Source organism: Ambystoma mexicanum, chromosome 3q (genome assembly GCF_040938575.1).
Source record: "Ambystoma mexicanum isolate Mex_15411 chromosome 3q, UKY_AmexF1_1, whole genome shotgun sequence".
In the NCBI taxonomy this organism is placed as follows: Eukaryota; Metazoa; Chordata; class Amphibia; order Caudata; family Ambystomatidae; genus Ambystoma; species Ambystoma mexicanum.
This window is the reverse complement of record NC_090926.1, coordinates 894,361,895-894,380,243: the sequence shown is the minus strand read 5'-3', so window position 1 is coordinate 894,380,243 and position 18,349 is coordinate 894,361,895. Positions and strand designations below refer to the sequence as shown.

At 50.0% G+C, this 18,349-nt stretch overlaps 1 protein-coding gene across 9 annotated transcripts in view; it reads right to left on the bottom strand.

Annotated features, from left to right (window-relative positions):
- HELZ (helicase with zinc finger) overlaps positions 1 to 18,349 on the bottom strand; it is a 2,743,493-nt gene that overhangs the window by 1,742,489 nt on the left and 982,655 nt on the right. The window lies entirely within an intron of this gene.

The window sequence follows — 18,349 nt, the reverse complement described above, 5'->3', positions numbered from 1 at the left end:
TAGGGTGGGGCCATGACAACCTGACTCATATCTGGGAAGAATCAAAAAGGTTCTTCAGAACCGCCTGACTTAACTCTGCATCGCACCTGGTGCTGGTATCTAGGTAAGAGTGCTTACAGAAGGCCGACTGAGTGGGCTGCCTTGCTGATGACATCCCAAGATGCATGTCTCTGGAAAAGCGACAGCCGTGGCCTTAGCTCTGACCAAATGGACTGGTTTGCCCATGGCCGTGTAGGCCTCTAACAGGCCTGAACCATCCAGCGCTGGATGGAAGCCTTAGAAGCCTGAGAGCAGGGGGAGGAACCCACAAAAGTGACAAACAATTCCTAGGACTTCCTGAAGGATTTCTTACAAGAGGTAAAACTTGAGGACCCTCTTGAGGTCCAGGGAATGAATGGCCATCTCTGCCTCAGATTGCGGGTTCGGGAAGAACACTGGCAGGCATATCTCTTTATTCAGGTGACATGGAGACCCACCTTGGGCAACAAGTTTGGGTGAGTGCGCAAGATGACCTTGTCATTATGAAACGTGGTGAATGGTTTGCACGAGCTACCAGTAGAACCGTCTTTAACATTACCAGCCAAATGTCGACAGAGGCCATCGGATCAAAGGGTTTGCGCTGCAAAGCTGCAAGAAACACATTTAGGTCCCATACCAGATGCAGCCTATGCACAGGAGGAAAAAGCCTAGATAACCTCTTTAGGTGGGCCTTAACCACCGGGTTAGCCGCCGAAAACACATGCTCAGGGGAATTCTTGTAAGCCCCGATGGCTGACAAAATAGTGCGGCAAGTATCCACCTTAACGATCGAACAAGCCAGGTGTACTGAAAAAGCCAGTACATCATCCAGAGAACAGGTGACAGGATCCAGACCATTGTTACGAGCCCAATGAGAACAAGTCCAGGTCTGCGACCCCCAAAGCTGGAACAGGGGCTACAAGGAGTGTGTGCAACTCCCACTCATAGGTGTTGAACCCCAAGCGGGCTCAGCTGTTACGCTTCTGCAATGCTGACCCCCCCTCCCCCGGGAGCTGGACTGCTGAAATCCAAAGCCCCATTCACAAATCGATACCACCTCCATGCTAAAGAGGGGGGTATGGGTGCCATCCTACTTGTCCAAGTAAAACATTGTAGTAGGATTGTCCATCCTGATTAGAGCAGACCAGTCCTTGATGAGGTGCAGAAAACCCTGAGGGCCAGGCCCACTGCCCTGAGCTCCAGCAGATTGAAATGCAGAAGGGCTTCCGCCCTCGACCATGCACCATAAATCGCATAGCCCTCCAGAGTAGTCCTGCGGCAAGAAAGAGGAGTCCGTCGTCACCACTAGGGTAGGCTCCGGTCTAGTGAAATGGACTCCAACTGAAACATTGCCGTCCATCAACCACCAGTGAAAATCTGGCAGATGGAGCGGGGGGTGTTGAGATTCTGTCTGAGACCCCATCTCCGATTCCAATTGGCCACCAGGTGGAGATGGAGCGCCTCATGTTGAGGCAAGGGTACTGTATGGTAAGCACGCAGGAGGCCATCAGCCCCAGCAGGTGCTGGAACTACCATGCAGAGGTGGTCAGTTGGCCACAAAGTGCCCTATTGCAGCACCCCTAGAAACACCATATCGCAGGAGAGGCCATCTGTGACTTCCTCTGAGGGAGAACCCAGAGCTGATGACAAATATCTGGCACTCTGGCAAGAGTGGATCACCCCTTCGGGTGAACCCGCCCTCACCAGACAGTCGTCCAGATAGGGGCATAGGTGATGGACCTTCAAGTGGAGGAGACCCGCCACATCGCTCATCAAAACATGAGGGGCCGAGTTCAGGCCGAAAGGCAACACCTTGTCCTGGAGTTGGTGCAATATGATTGTGAACCACAGAAACTTTCGATGCTGCTGGCAGATGGGAACATGTAGGTACGAATCCTTGAGGTCCAGGGAGCACATCCAGTCCCCTGCACACAGAGACTCTGCTATGTGCGCATGAGTAATCATCTTGAAGCATTCCAACGATAAAGACAGATTGAGAAATTGCAGGTCCAGGACAACCCACATGTCAGCCTGGTTGTTCTCGAGTACCGCAAAAATCCTGTAGTAGAAACCGGAGCCCCTGTCTGATTGAGGAACCGGTTCCACTGCTTGCATCGTTAAGAACGAAAAGACCTCCAATAAAAGAGCTGGGGACCCGATCTGGCGAAGAGGAGGAGAGGATGGTAAAGAAAAAGAAAGAGGAAGACGGAAGACGGAAGACGGAAGACTGGAGACTATGGAGCGGATCCAAAGGTTCTTGTAAAGACGCTTCCAGCTATCCTGGAAAACAGCCAGTCAGCTGTTAGGCAGAAACCTGTGCAGTTGCCTTAGGGACCACTGCAAAAAGTTTAAGTCTACAGGAGTTTGCAGTAAACCCAATTGGTAGCAGTCTGCACCACCCATATTTACCTGGTAGCTGTGGCTGAGCAGTCAGACTTCTCTCAAGAAGAGTTAGGCAGTATATAGAGTATACACAATAGGGCCAAAAAATACAGTAGCACACGCAAACACTGACCAGAGCTTTGGTATAAAAGGATATAATTATTTAATAACACACTTGTAAAAATACACTGGCACTAATATGTCAAGCAAGTTCAAACACAGTCACTAGAAGTTTATACACCTCCCTAATTAATTATTTGACAAGTCTAGGTTAAGACACCACTTATTTAGAAAAACAGAGGTGAGCGCGTAACCATAGATGGCACTCCAATCATTTGTTTAAAAAGGGAGAGAAAAGGCAGAATAGGAAAATCACACAGTACCAACACTTTTAAGAAATCACAGCAAGTCAAGAAAGGCAGGGTCTACTGTAGAGCGAAAAGTTCATAGGCCAGGCCCACTCTTGGAGAGAGCAAGGCAGAATGTGCCCAAGATCACACAGTTGAAGTACACTTTAAAAGTCTTTGCAGAAAAGTCAAAAGAGGTTGGATCAAGTTAGAAAGGTAATGTCAACAGGTCCGAGGTCACCCTAGGATAGAGAGTCAAGGATTTACGGGACACCTTGGACAGTCTGTTGCAAGGGAGACCAGGTGGGACATAGTACCTGAAATGGTGAGAAAGCTCCAGCGGGGGCAGTTGTTCCTGGCAGGGGGGTGCAAGTCGGAGCTTCGTCCAGGAGAAGAGATGATCTCGACATGGAGGTCGTTGCACTGCCAGGGAAGAAACCAGCCGCAGAGTTTCTCGGTTAAAAGGTACTACCCTTTTATTCACGGTAGTGGTGAAGCGTGGCTATCCGGCCGCCGGGGTGCTTGGCACGGGCTATTCGACCACGAGACGATCCAGGAAGGCGAAAAAGGCGAACTGGTTGGTCCCACCAGCTCAAAGGGAAGAAGACTCTCCTGGAAGAAGATCTCCTCTGTTGTCAGGAAAGTGGTGAGTTTCGTACAGCAGGGCTCCACCGGTGGTGTCGTCGTTGTAGATGGCTCAGCTTCTCCCCTCTTCGGATTCTTTAGTTCCTGTGGCGACTTCTGAAGTTCTGGTCCCCAAAACCCTGCTTTTATGCAGCAAAACCCCCATTCATCAGCCTAGCTGTCACTCAAACATGCAAAGTGGTCAGCCAAGCGGCTCACCACTGGGCCAATCACACAAGAGTGTGACTTGAGTTGCCAAGGCAACTCAGTCCAGGGTGCTTAATCCCCCTCCCACACATCTTGTTGACCCCAGACAGAGTGGCACCATTTGGAGGGCTTCTGTGGAGAAGCCCGCCAAAAAGTGGAACAAAAGGCTCGACTTGGGTTAGAGTTTCAGAGGCGAACACAAACACCATTTTAAAACCGAGTCCTGGCAAAAAGACCCAACCGGGGACTAAATATTAAATAAATAACCCGGCGGTATCTTTAACATTGCACCAAAAAGTGGTGCGTTTAAAATGAATGGGAAAATCCCATAGGAAATATTCTGGTGGAATATTTCACGTGGTATCCACTGCCACCAGCCAGAAACTCGACAAGGGAGGACTGGACAGTGCCCCCCTTGGAAAACAGACCCAGGGGCAAACGAATTACCCCTACCAGTAATTCCACAATATGATGGTTTGTACTGGTTCTGGTAAAGCCAATGGTGACTTTACATGCCCTGGGAGACAGCAGTCAGTCCCAGGGTATGGAGTCTATGTTTGGGGGTCACTATGACACCCCTGTGTTACTGCACTGAGGGTGCTGTGTAACACACATACCAAAAACACATGAAGCCCTATTGAGTAAAAGACCCCATAGCCCATAAAACACATTACATAGTCAAAGGACATTCCCAAATCATGCTTAAGAGTGGGAAAAAAAAGAGTCTCACTCTTAGCAGGAGAAAAAATTAAACCCCAAAAATCCAGCAAAGCTGCTGGGGGACTCACTAGGTTTGGGAAATTAGCTTTTACAGAGAATTCTCCCTAACATCAGCCCCCCAATGGAGAGCTGTGTTCTTGGCATCTGGGGCAGAGGAGAGGGGTGAGAATGTTAGGCAGAATCCTGTGCAGTGCCCACTACACACAATTAAGACTACAAGTGGTAATACAAGTTCACCTTTGGTACAAGCCTGTACTACTAAGTTATAGTGGTAGCAGTAGCGGAGCAGCCAGGCTTATCTCAAGAGTATATGAGCAGTAGTAGAGATTACACAAAGGGACCACAATTACTGTGACTCAAGCAAACACTGACTCAAGGTTTCAGGTAAAAAAAAAATAGAAGTAAATTTATTTTTAAACCGTCTGTCATAAAACACAACACTTCAATAAATTCAAAACCACACGTAAAATACACTACAACCAACCATTCTCTTGCCACAGAACAACTCAAGGTAAGTACCTTATGTTTTGGTGGACCGGTGTTGTGAAACAAAAGACGTTACCTTGAATACGTATGCGATCACTTTTTGACAGTTCGGTCTTACTAAAGATACGTGTATCTGCGGCAAGAAATGTTACCGGGGCAAAATACACTTAGAACCTGGGTTAACCAGAGAGAGATGGGGGCAAAAATCATAGGCAATACTTTTATCAAGGCAGACAGAATCAGAGAACACTCGCCGACAGAAATACAAAGGTCAATAGGCCGGAGCCAGTGTCAAGTGGAACCGGGTTCCTGTTGTCGAGGATCACACAGTCCGACAGTTCAAGATTCAACGTTGCCAGGAGTACTTGGATATTGTCAACAGAGGAAGCAAAAGTTATAAGAGGGAAGGAAGGCAAAGGCAAGTCTAGGAGGAGAAAAGGGATTCACCCTAGTTCCTCAAAGCAAAACACAGTACCTTATTCAGTGAAGAAGCTGGTGCCACGGCAGTTGTTCCTGGTAGTTTCCTGCAGACCCACTGTTCCTGGAGCTTCGGTCACGGAGAAGAGAAGGACGACGTCAGGAGGGGTCTGCACCACTCAGGCATGAGGCCAGCAGCAGCGACGGTGAATAAAAGGTGCACTCCTTTAAAACAGGAAAGGCTCTTCAGATGGCTATCCGGACCACTACAGCAGGGTGCAGTGATTTCGACCACAAAGAGGTTCCTCTGGCTGTGGGAGATGAGTTTGTTGACCCCACCAGACTCAAGGGAAGAAGACTCCAGACTGGATCTTCTTTGGTCGTCGGAGGGTAGATGGCTCAGGACTGCAGCAGGGCTTCACCAGGACGGAGTAGTTGCATCAGCCGTCTTCTTCTCCGCTTCTCTTCGGTTCATTGCAGTTCCAGTGGCGAGTGACTTCCAGCCCGACAGTCCTGCCTTTTATGCGAAAATCCCCCATTCACACAGCCTGGCTGTCAATCACGCAGCATGGGGGTTGTCCAGCCTGGACAACCACCTCAGCCAATCATGGCAAAGTGCGACTTAGGTTTCCTAGGATACCCTGTGCAGGAGGTGATTGCACCCCTCCCTCACATTCAGCCCACCTAGACACCCAGGCGCCTAGAGGAGGGCTTCTTGGCAGAAGCTCGCCAAAAGACGGTGAACAAAGAAGGCAAACCTCGTTTGCCGCGCAAAGTAAAACACAAGAAGGACTTTAACAAAAAGCAATGGCGACTAAACCCAACTGGAGCAAAAAGGAAAGTATTTGTTCAAGCGGGTTTATGTTCGAGGCTAATATAATATCCTAAAACAATACCACGTTTATATAGTATAATCGCGGTAGAAGAACTAGTTACTCTTACCTTGTAACGTTCTTTCGATGGGATGTTCCTCCGACGTATTCCTTATCTTAGATAGAAATCCTTCAGCTTTGCTGGCCTCGGAAAATTTTTTTCGCCAGAGGGCGCTGCGCGTCGATGATCGCCGAGTCGATGACCCTCGACGGCCTCCGTGCCGACGTCGACGTCATCCTGCCTATAAAGGCCGCGCGCAGCGTCCGTTGCTCAGTTCCGTTTTGTAGTCCCCAGTAATGTTTTTGGATTAGACTAATCACCTTGAAGGAGCATAGGCTGCAAACCCACAGGAAGTCATACTGCGGGGATGGATGGGAGGGTCGATAAGGAATACGTCGGAGGAACATCCCATCGAAAGAACGTTACAAGGTAAGAGTAACTAGTTCTTCGAAGGGATTGTGTCCTCCGACGTATTCCTTATCTTAGATAGACTCCCATAGCAGTGGTATTGTGACTGGAGGCGGGAGTAATAAAAGTTATGTTACCCTTCCAGAATGGACAGAGTGTAACACAGCCTTGCCGAATCTAGTTTCTTGACTAGAGGAGGAATCCAGGCTATAGAATTTGGTAAATGTATGTGCGGACGACCATGTGGCAGCCGCACATATATCTCGAATTGGCACCCCTCTTTGAAGGGCTGAGGATGTTGCGATACCCCTGGTAGAATGAGCCCTTAGATTTTGAGGAGGCTCCTTTCCTGCCAATTTGTAGCACTCCAGAATGGCTAAAATAATCCATCTGGAGATGGTTTGTTTTGTTATTGGAAGGCCCAACTTATGTCCTGCATAACCTACAAAGAGTTGGTCTGCTTGTCTGATCTTAGCCAATCTGCTGATATAGAAGCTCAAGGCTCGCTTAGGGTCCAGCCTGTGCAGTCTCTCTTCCTCCTTCCCCGGATGAGGAGGAGGGTAGAAAGAAGGTAATATAATCTTCTGAGTGATGTGAAACTCCGAGACTACCTTCGGGAGGAAGTTAGGCTTCACCTGAAGAACAACTTTGTCCTTGTAAAAGATTGTATGTGGAGGTTTACACGATAAGGCTTGCAACTCGCTAACCCTTCTAGCAGATGTCAATGCTATTAGCAAAACAGTTTTGAGGGTGAGAAGCTTCAATGAACAAGAGTGTAGTGGTTCAAAAGGGGCACCCTTTAGGAAGTTTAAAATTAGGTTTAAATCCCATAAGGGAACTTGAAAAGGTTTCGGGGGATAAACATTAGTTAATCCTTTTAGGTATTGTATTACCAATGGAATTTTGAAGTATGAAGGCTCCTCTGCAGTGCGCTTAAAGATTGATAGCGCTGCGAGATAGCCCTTAATTGTGCCAACCTGTAGGCCTGAATTAGCCAGGTAAAGTAAGAATGACAACACCATAGGTGTACCACAAGAAAAGGGTTCAATATTCTTTTCTCTGCACCAGCTGCAAAATTTGTTCCAACGGCAGCGGTATAGAGTTTTAGTTGCCGGCCTTCTGGCCGAAAGCAACACCTCCATAACATCATCCGGAAGGTCCCAATCCTTGTACCTCAACCTTTCAGACACCAAGCGTGAAGGTTGAGGGTCTTGATGGCTGGATGGAGAACCTGACCTTCCTTCTGCGAGAGAAGATCCTCTCTGTATGGCAGTCGAATTGGAGGGCAGATGGACATGTCTAGAAGGTCCGGGTACCACGTTCTCCTGGCCCAATCCGGGGCAATTAGGATCATGGTCTTCCGAAACCTTCTCAACCTCCTGATCATTTGAGGAATGACAGGGACCGGAGGGAACGCGTACAGAAGTGGGAACTCCCAGTCCACTACGAACGCATCTCCTAGAGCTCCTCTCGGGGGAAATTCCCTTGAGCAAAATCTGTCGCACTTCCTGTTGATACTGGTGGCGAACAGATCCACTTGAGGGGTTCCCCAAAGGGCGAAGATCTCTTGAAGGACTTCCTGAGCTATCTCCCACTCGTGAGAGACTGTGCTCTGCCTGCTCAGAGCGTCCGCTGTCAAGTTCTTCTCTCCGGCTAGGTGAATTGCCGATAGAGAGATTCCTTCCTGAATTGCCCAAAACCAGAGCTGCATCGCCTCTCTGCACAGTGGTAGTGAGCCTACGCCTCCTCTTTTGTTGAGGTAGTGCATGGCCACTGTATTGTCCGTCATTATTAGGACGTTTCTTCCCCGTACAGACGGCAGAAAAGCCTTCAGCGCTAGTCTGATGGCTCTCAGCTCCAACAGGTTGATATGTAGTCTGGACTCCGATGGAGACCAACGACCGCTGATGGTCAAGTCGTTGGCGTGAGCTCCCCACCCCGTGAGTGAGGCATCCGTGACTACTGTTATCTCCGGCCATGGTTGCCAAAACATTTCTCCTTTCAGGATGTTCTCCCGACAGGCCCACCACTGAAGGTCTCGGGCTACTTTGACCGGGATCCGAAGGAAATCTGTCATCCTTCCTAAGAACTGTCACCACTGAGTTCTCAGTGCCCACTGGAGGGATCTCATTCTCAGGCGAGCCTCCGGCACGAGGAATATGCAGGATGCCATGAGGCCTAGCAACCTCAGAAAGTCGTAGGCTGGGAGATATTGGGCATTCTGAAATCTGATGACCATCTGCAGAATATCTCGAGCCCTCACCTCTGGTGGCAAGGCTTTTCCCAGGGAAGTGTCCAGGACTGCTCCAATGAATTGGAGTCTCTGTGATGGTATCATCTGTGACTTCTTTAAATTGAGGGAGAAGCCCAGCTTGTGAAGGAAGTGGCAAACATAATCTAGTTGTCTCTGAGCCTGTTCCGAAGATACAGCTCTGATCAACCAATCGTCTAGGTAAGGGTAGACATGAATCCCTTCCCTCCTTAGACTTGCAGCCACAACCGACATTAGCTTGGTAAAGACCCTCGGGGCGGAGGTTAGCCCAAATGGCAGAACTCGAAATTGATAATGAGAGCTGCCAATTGCGAACCTCAGGTATCTCCTGTGCCTGGGATGGATCGGCACATGGAAATAAGCGTCCTGGAGGTCTAGAGATACCAACCAGTCCTGAAGCTGGAGGGCCTGAAGGATCTGAGAGAGAGTCACCATCTTGAACTTGTCCTTTCGGAGGAATTTGTTCAATTCCCGTAAGTCTAAGATGGGTCTCAGTCCTCCGTCCTTCTTCGGTATTATGAAGTAGGGGGAGTACCAACCCTTGTTCCTTTCCGCTACAGGTACCAGTTCTATGGCACCTTTCTCTAGCAGGTCTAAAACCTCCTGCAAGAGGAGCGGATCTGGAAGCTTCAAAGGGTTGTTCCCCGGTGGATGACTCTGAGGGATATGTAGGAAGGGCAGGCAGTAACCTTGGGCCACTGTCTCCAGAGCCCAAGCATCTGACGTAATAGCCTGCCATTCCGTCAGATGGTGAGTTAACCTGCCCCCTACTGGTGTTCTGTGAGGGGAGACCTCAGAGTGGTTTTGAAGCGGCTGATGCAGTTGCCGAAGGTAAAGTGGCTCCTGCTCCTGCGGGTGCGGCTTTCTTTCCCCTACCCCGTCCACCACGGGTAAATCTTCCTTGGCCTCTTTGAGCCGGTCGTCCCCTGCCCCTTCCATATGAGGAATAGTAACGAAAGGACCGTCCTCTCCACGATGATCCCGAAGGACGAAAGGTATTCTGACGGATAGCAGCTCCCAATGACTTGGCTGCTGCCTTGGACGTTTGCAGTTTCTCCAAACTGTCATCCGCCTTCTTTCCAAAGAGGGTAGAACCGTCAAAGGGCATATTCAAAAGCCTGGTCTGCACGTCAGAGGCAAAACCAGACTTCCTCAACCACGCATGCCTGCGGATTGTGGTACTTGCCGCCATGGCCCTGCTGATACTGTCAGCAGAATCTAGGCCAGTTTGTAGGGTCTCGCACATCGCATCTTTACCATCCCTGATGTTTAAAAATGCGTCCCTTTCCTCTCCTTCTTGGAGGCAGTCAGCCGCTGATGAAGCGCACTCCCAAAGGGTGTGGCTGAACCTAGCGAGCGTACAGGTCGCGTTAATAGACTTTAACGCCATGCTACAGGCAGAAAAAACCTTCTTAGCCATGGCATCATACTTTTTGTCATCCCTATCCTGCGGAGCAGTGGGGTATGCAGATGTGCTGCCTGATGAGGTTGCAGCCTGTACAACCAAGCTCTCAGGAGTAGGGTGTTTTGACAAATATTCAGGGTCAGAACTAGCCACCCTGTATTTTGTTGACAGTTTTTTATTTACTGCCGGGATAATTTCTGGCGTTTCCCAGTTTGTCAAAATCCTTCTCTGTAGAGCAGAGTGAAATGGAACCACAGGATCCTCCTGTGGGCCCTTGTCCAGTATGTCAGTGAGGTCATCCTGCTGAAAGGCAGGAGAAGGTGCAGACCAACCCATAAATTCTATGATTCTAGACATCAGAGCTCTATATGGAGTCTCCGCATGTTCTCCTGGGTCTGGTTTGATAAATTCTGCTTCAGGAGAAGTGTCCAAGCCACTAGCTTCCTGAAGTGCATCCTGAAGATTTTTTAATCTTCCTTCCTCAGAGGCGAAAGTCTCTGGCTCTGGTGATGTGGTCCTCTGTAAATCAATATCTTGGTCTGAATCCTCCCTTTCCTCAAAAATCGAGGTTAAAGGGGGATACATTGGTTTTTGGAATGGTATAAACCCCATTTCCAATGCAGAAGGAGCCATCATCACAGGCCTTGAAAACGTCGATGTCGTCGACACCGACGTGAAAGTACTCGAAGGCGCCGTGAAAAGCGTCGAGAAATGTGTACTAGGCCTCGAAGAACTCGAAAGGATCGGAGTCCTGCTCGAGAACGACGTCGACGTTCTCGGCGTCGAGTCGGAGGTCTTTTGTCTAACCGTTGGCTGTGGAGTAGCCGTGGTTCTTTCCTTCACCGGCGTCGATATCGGCGTCGACGTCGGCGTCGACTCGATCGACTGATGCGCCGATGAATCCTTCGACAACGGCGTCGATGGCGCCGACCTCTGTTTCGAAGGAGTTTTCGACGATGGCGTCGATGATGCTTTATCTCCCGATGGCTCGAGGCGCTTTCGGGTTGACTTTTCCGCCGGGTACTGCGACTCGCGGCGTTTAGATTTTTTGGGTTTTTTACCCGGGGTATCACCCTCAGCTGTCTTCGAGGGGGACGAGGCCGCTTTCTCGAAGACGCTTAGCATCTTTTTCCTGAATTCCTCCCACTCAGCTTGCGAGCTGCGTTTTGTGGGGCAATGAACTCTCTCAGGAGAACTCGACGAAGATGACGAAGGGGATCTCCTACGTCTCTTCTTCGAGTGTCTCGATGTCGACGAGTGGTGGGAGCCACTTCGTGATCTAGATCGAGAGTGTTTTTTATGGTGAGGAGACGAACGTCTCGACTCTACCGAAGAAGCTTTCGAGGAAGTTAAAGTTGACCTACCTCTCTCGAGCTTCCCCCTACGCTCCTTCAAGGCTTTCGCCGTCATGGAAAGGCATTCCTCACACTCCGAACTCTGGTGCGTGATTCCCAGACACCACAAACAGACCCTGTGAGGGTCCGTCAACGACATTTTCTTCCCGCAGTCTCGGCACTTTTTGAAACCGGACCGAGGGGTCGTCGGGTCGGAGGAGGATGCCATCGATATCGAGGTAAATAGTAGTTATTATATACGTTATCTTGACGAGAACTGAGCAACGGTGTTCCGAGGCACAACGAAGCGCGGAAAAACGGAACTGAGCAACGGACGCTGCGCGCGGCCTTTATAGGCAGGATGACGTCGACGTCGGCACGGAGGCCGTCGAGGGTCATCGACTCGGCGATCATCGACGCGCAGCGCCCTCTGGCGAAAAAAATTTTCCGAGGCCAGCAAAGCTGAAGGATTTCTATCTAAGATAAGGAATACGTCGGAGGACACAATCCCTTCGAAAAGTTAGGGTAGATACCACTGCCACCAGCCAAGTCTAAATGATAAAAGAGCAAAACAAAGCTCAGAGAGGCACAGACAACAAGGGGTAGGATTTAACCCTTTCCAGTACGCCATGTAAGATGGGTTGTACTCTGTCTGTAGTTGTAAAATGACTATGTAAAGTGAATGGCAACTTTACCTGGTTCTGGGGGACAGCAGTCAGCCCCCGAAAAAGGAGACATTGGGAAGTCTTAGAGACAACCCTGTGTTACCTCACTGAAGGTGCTGTGTAACACACACAACAAGTTTGGGCTCCTGGATTGGTGTGCTCCAGAGTCCACAATCACAAAAACAGATGAAATACACATGGCAAAACACAGATAAGAGTGGGGGAAAAGCTCACACTCTTACCAAGTTGTAAAAAATAAATTCCAGAAATCCAGCAAAGCTGCTGAGGGACTCACCAGGTAAGGGAAATTAGCCATAGAATGAGAATTCTCCCTAACAGAGAAAACCCATGCAAAGTCCTCTGCTGCTTCCTCCCGTTATCACTGGATGACCTGTCAGGCCTCTGCAGACCACGGTCTCGACACCCCTTGAGCCAGCGAAAGCACAGGGTGTTAATTCGGTCCAGCCGAAGACAGGAATTATGGCTTGGTTTGCCCCCCCCCCTGCAAATTACAGGTTTAGAATGTGCTCTTGCACATCAGGGTTCAACTTGGTCGCCTTGAGCCAAGCTGTCCTCATATCTGTGGTGATACAAATTGCTCTACCTGCGGTGTCAATGTGTGCGACTGTGGATTCCATGAGGTCTTGGACTACTATTTTGGTCTCTGCCAATCCGACCCTGAAGCGTGCCTTACTATGAGCGTGGAGCTCTGGGAGGAAATCCTAAATCTCCTGCCACAGCTTTTGATTCATTGCAGCCAACATAGCGTCAGCATTGACTTGGCACAGATGGAGTGGCGTTCAAGTAAATCTTTTTGCTGTAGGAATTCCACAGCTTTTCCTCTTTCCCTAGGTGGATGCCGATGACGACGAATGTGGCTTGAAGTAAAGGGAGGCCACAGCTATAACCGATGAATGTGGTTGAGGGTACACCGCCAGAATGAGGTAGTCCCCCTTTGCCGGCCTATATTTGGCGTCAAGGCGTTTGTGGGTAGGCTGCTTTGAGTGCAGCTTCACCCATCCCATCTTGGCCAGGGGCACCAACGTCGTTTTGCATAGGGATGCCAGTTCTTGGAGCAGGGCGAATTGTCAGTACCTCGACCACAACGCCCGCTTCAGGTTGCTCAACTTATGGTTGCGGAATACAGAGGTATTCTTCTACACCCGCCAGCCTCTCGTGGAAGGCCTTAGCTGATGAGTGAGTATCCTGGTCCTCGTACTCATCTGCGTTTCCCGCTGTGTTCTGCAGGACAGCTGTGGGGGCGTGCTGGGTGTGGGCAGCTGTGGCGTACTAACTGGAGTGGGGGCGGGGACCAAGGGCTAACTGGGGCTGGGGTCTGTACCATGGTCGGAGGCTGGGGTGGTGCTGGGGGCAGCATGTCTTTGATAACCCTCCTGAGGATTGTGCCCATCTGCAGTGATTTCATGAGGGTAAGGAACTTTTTGAAGAACCTATCCTCGCATGCAGGAGTAGGGGCTGGGGGTGTAGGAGCCGGGCCCTGTGGTTTCTGAGGTCTAGGCAGCCCTTGCCTCATTGTGGTGGTCGCAGCATACAGCCCCTGAAAAGGTGTGGTTGGGTATGACGTGGACCAGGTCACTAGAGTGGTTCAGTTCGACCAAGACGTGCGTTCCCATGCCTGCTCTCCAGAAGTAGGGGACTCTGGTCGAGCCGCGAGCTTGTCTGGCCTGGTGGCGATTTTAAGTCATGCCCCGCGTGCCTGCTGCCCGAAGAGTCAGGCCCAGTCTTCACCTGCATGATTAAAAGCAAAGGCTTGGACCTCCCCTGCACCCCAGGTAGTGACCTGGAAGACGGAGTGTCCTTAGCCACTAAGCTCGTAGTGCTGCGTATAGGCGACCCCTCGGGCCCTGGCCCGGTAGTACAGCAAAGCCCCTCAGGGATTTTCCCAGTAGCAGAGCTGTGCGGCCCCTCAGCTGTGGAACCGGGAGGATCTTGCGACCCCTGGGCAGGTAGCTCTGAGAGCCTCAGTCTCTTTGTTGTTCTTAGGACCTGGAAGGCCCCTCCCTGGGAAGGAGTCACCCTTGCGGGGTGCGGAGCAGAACAGTGCACCAACCTTGGGCCTGGTTTTACTCCTCACATAATTCCTTCTGTCCTCTGGAGGTGATCTCTCGAAACAGCTACTTCCACCTGGCCAAACAATACTTGAGTGCTCACAGTTAAGGAGCCTAGTGCTTTCCTTCATTCCCACGTTTCCCGAGCGCTTTAGAATTAGGCAAGACGTCTGTTAACTGTTTTCCAAGCACTACAAGTGTCCAGGGGGGAGAAGGATCACTAAATAAAGATAGAGGTGCAAAATAAACATTAGTTGAAAACATGTGTAAATGTTATTCTGTATAGTTTTTCAATCAAATCTCAAAGCAGGCTCTCTGCCAGAAGGAATGCAGCCTGTGCTAAAAGTAGACTACAGGCAGGCTGGCAGAGCACACATTGGCTGAGCAGCTGTTCCTGGCCATCAAAAGCCCAGGTATACTAAGAATAGAAGTGTACAGAGTCAATGCACGACATACAGAATTATGAAACCAGTTTTAAAAGAGATTTTAGAACCACATACAAATATGAGTAAGATGTGTGGAGTATGAATGAAAATGTTATAAAAATGTTTAGTTTTTCCTGGGGGCTAGGCCTCAAAGTTTGTAAAAATCTGCAAAGCTGCAGTGTGCGTCTCTGTAAGGTATTCATATGTTAAGTACCATGGCTGCCAGGAATTGCTGATGAAGAAACAAAGACTTTGCAGAATCCCTTGTATGGCAAGAAGAATAGTTTTGGATGAGCTCTGCCGGTGCCAAGTGGCCAAGTTGAAGATTATATAAAGGTGCCTGCTTGCCATTTAGTCTGTAGGAGACAGTCAAGGAAGACAGAATGGTGGTCAGAATGCCAGAGTCCTCTGCCATTCTCCCCTATCCTCATCTTTGTAAAGATTAAAGTTTGTTTTCCCTTGCAAGATAGACTCATGGCCTTAATTCCCTAGAGGGGTGCATTTACTCTGGTTTGATCGTGTTCGGGGGGTACCCCAATGTATTTAGGGGGAACAAGTATGGCCTACCTGTTAAGGGTCAACACTTTGCACACAGAACAGGCATCCCAGCATTGGTCGGGGTCAAGGCACATGAGGCAGAGCGCGTGGGGATCCAACTTGGGGAAAGAACCCTTGCAGGCCAGACACCTGCTGAAACCCGTCGACGTGACATGCGCCGGGCAGGACCGTGGCACCAGAGGACAGTGTCTTCTTTGGCAATTGCTAAGTTAGAAAACAAATAGACAAAAAAACAGAAAGCCTTCAGGGAAGAGTGTGTGGAATTACAAGGCCGGAGGCCTAATCCAGTAGCTAACCCAGGAGCGCTGGTGAAGCAGTCCGTTCCCGTTGACACGGAAAAGAGGACTAAGGAGTGGCACCGGGGGCGGAGTCAGGAGATCGCATACTGTCCAACTTCTTGTTCATCTGGGGATTGGCCCTGTACTTCTCCCAGACCTTTCTCGACACCTGCAGGACATCCTTTTGAAGAGGGATGCCAGAGCCGATAGTGGTGCATTTGCCCAAGACCTCTACTTACACTCCCGACTCCTGGGGGACTCCCTCGGGCAGAAGGACCCCCAAAAACTCCGCCAGGCCCTGAAGGTGGTCATGAAAGGCCTTAATAGATAGCAATGGTTCATCGTCCTAGGAGTCTTCGCAGCCATCAACTGCACCCTTTTTTTACAGACCAAGGGGAGTCCGGGCCATGGGACACAGGTGCCGGCGGGGTCCCACCTAGGTCTGGAACCGAAGACCGGTCCAAAAGTTGAGGGGGAGATGTTAGCTGTATAGGTAGGAGGTGGAGGGGTCTGGACAACCAGTATGGCCTGAACCGGGGGAGGAACCAGCACTGACAACGTTAACATTAAAAGAGCAGTCCAGAGGATTCAGAGGAGGCCGGGGAGACACGACCCGAGGGATCACCTCCTTCACTATATCCTTCAGGAGCCCCATCATCTGAGGGGAACGCATGAGGAGTAGGAAGCGCTCAAAGAAACAGCCCTCACTAGTTACCGGATCCCTAGGATCTCGGATCACTGAGGTGCCTCGAGCATGTAGTCATAAGGCTGAGAAGGGTAGATGCACCTCAGAGGAGACCAGATGCCTGTACCATACAGTCCGCTGCTGCTTCCAGGGAGAAGGGGACTGGAACCTTCTTGCAAGGCCATTTCAATGGGCGAAAGAACGGGCAGGCCAGAGTCGAATCCAAAATGGCCACCGGCCTAGCAGGCTACACCATGTGCCTATCCGCCATTTTGGCACCTTGCACCAAGCCCTGGGTGGAAGGGTACAAAGACCCTGAGACACGAGAGGTCGCAGACATGGGAGGATACAGCTTGGGTGTTGCACCCAAAGCAGAAGCATCAACATCAGAGATCACTCTGTTAGGCGATGAGCCCTGTGCCTGCTGGCCGGTAGTCTTAACGGCTTGGCTCACGACCTCCGAGCGAGCTCCAGTAGGCAGCATGCCCTCGCCCCTATGCTGGTAGTCATGCTGGATCATGCAGAGGACAGACTCTTGGAGGTGGCACCTGACGATCCCTTACATCTTGGGGTCGAAGATGAAATGGATTGCCCTTGCGAAGACAGCCCAGTAGGGCCAGGGCCCAAGCCTGGTGGCTTGGGAGCCGGTAGCCTTAGCTGCCTCAGGTCTGACCTCAAAGGAGCCCCTGGGTCCCTCGGCTTGGGAGCCCGTAGACTTAGAGGCCTCCGGTCTGTCAGAACCTGAATCCGAGGAACCCTGGCCTGTGGGAAACCACCCGAAGGAGTAGCAGGGCTGAGAAGCAGTGATGAAAAGAGGGCCTACCTTGTCTTGTCGAGAGGTCCCGGAGACTTAAGGTGCGCCAGAGGAGAAGTGTGGAATATCTCCCATCAAGCAACTACTGATTCACCAAAGGGAGGTTAAATAAGATTGATAAAGAAAGAAGGGGAGTAAGCAGAAAGCTAAAAAAAAAAAAAAATCTCTGCGCTGGCTGCCGAGTCCGACACCATCCAAGCGGAAAATGGGACTGGGGTGAGGCACCGGAGGGTGGGGCCTCAGCAGGGCATTCTGATGCCCACGGCTGTGCCCCCACACACTGTACTAAATTTAAAAAGGGGAAGCTCAATTTTACACTGCCAAAGGTTCCGGTACGTCCCCATATTGGGGGGACGTCCACAAGGATGGCGGAAAGGATACCGGATTTATGCGTACAATGGATTTTATCACAATTTAAACAGAAATATACAAGTAAAAAAATGGCAAGCCAATATCAGTGTTTGCCTCCTTTAACTGTGATCCAAGAATGATACTGCCCTTAGTAAGAATGCAAAGATCTGTACAGGAACCATTCATTATATATATCCAAGGTTTCGAAATTAGGATTGAATAAACAGGAACTTCAAGCAGCTCCTGGGTATCCGGGGGAACAAGGAGCTACTGCGTTGTTACGCAAATCTAACTGCCATATAAAATGCAAACATCTAATTGCATACATTATTTATGACCACTTATTCTTCAAATGCCATTTGGAAGTGTCCCAAAATGTACTTATAGATTGTCCCGAATGCAGAGTTAAATTCACATAGTTGTGTTTGATCAGCATCAGTTGGCCTGGGGAGCCAAAAGCAGCTCCTGGTAACTGTTTTAAACTAATCAGGTTCTTCGATGCTATAAGCAGGAGCTAAATTGCTCCCAGCTGCCCCCTATTTTGAAGCCCTGTATATCTAACATACAATAAAATTGAATAGTTACTCACCGTAGTGACCAACGTATTCTTAGTCCATAGTCCCCTTTCCTCCATACTGAATGGGCATCCCTCGCAAGGGACGGGAGACCGAACCTTTTTCCACCAGAAAAAACCTACTTTCCCTTTAAATTTAGAGGTGTGTGGGGGCACAGCACTGGAAGCATGCGTTCCCATGAGTCCTTCCACTGGCGCCACTCTTTTCTGAGGGAGTTCATTGCTGGGACCTGGGGGAGGAAGCATGACCATCCGCTGAAGCAGAGTCAGGGGCCTTAACGGATTTCAAACAGGCCGCCAGCCGTCTTTTTGAAAATCAACAGCAAACCTTGCATCCCTCCTCATCATGGTCCGGCAATACAGACATTTGTGGTGTCAATCTTCGACATACACATTCCTAAATCCACACTTTGTGCAGAGTTTGAAGAGACATTTCT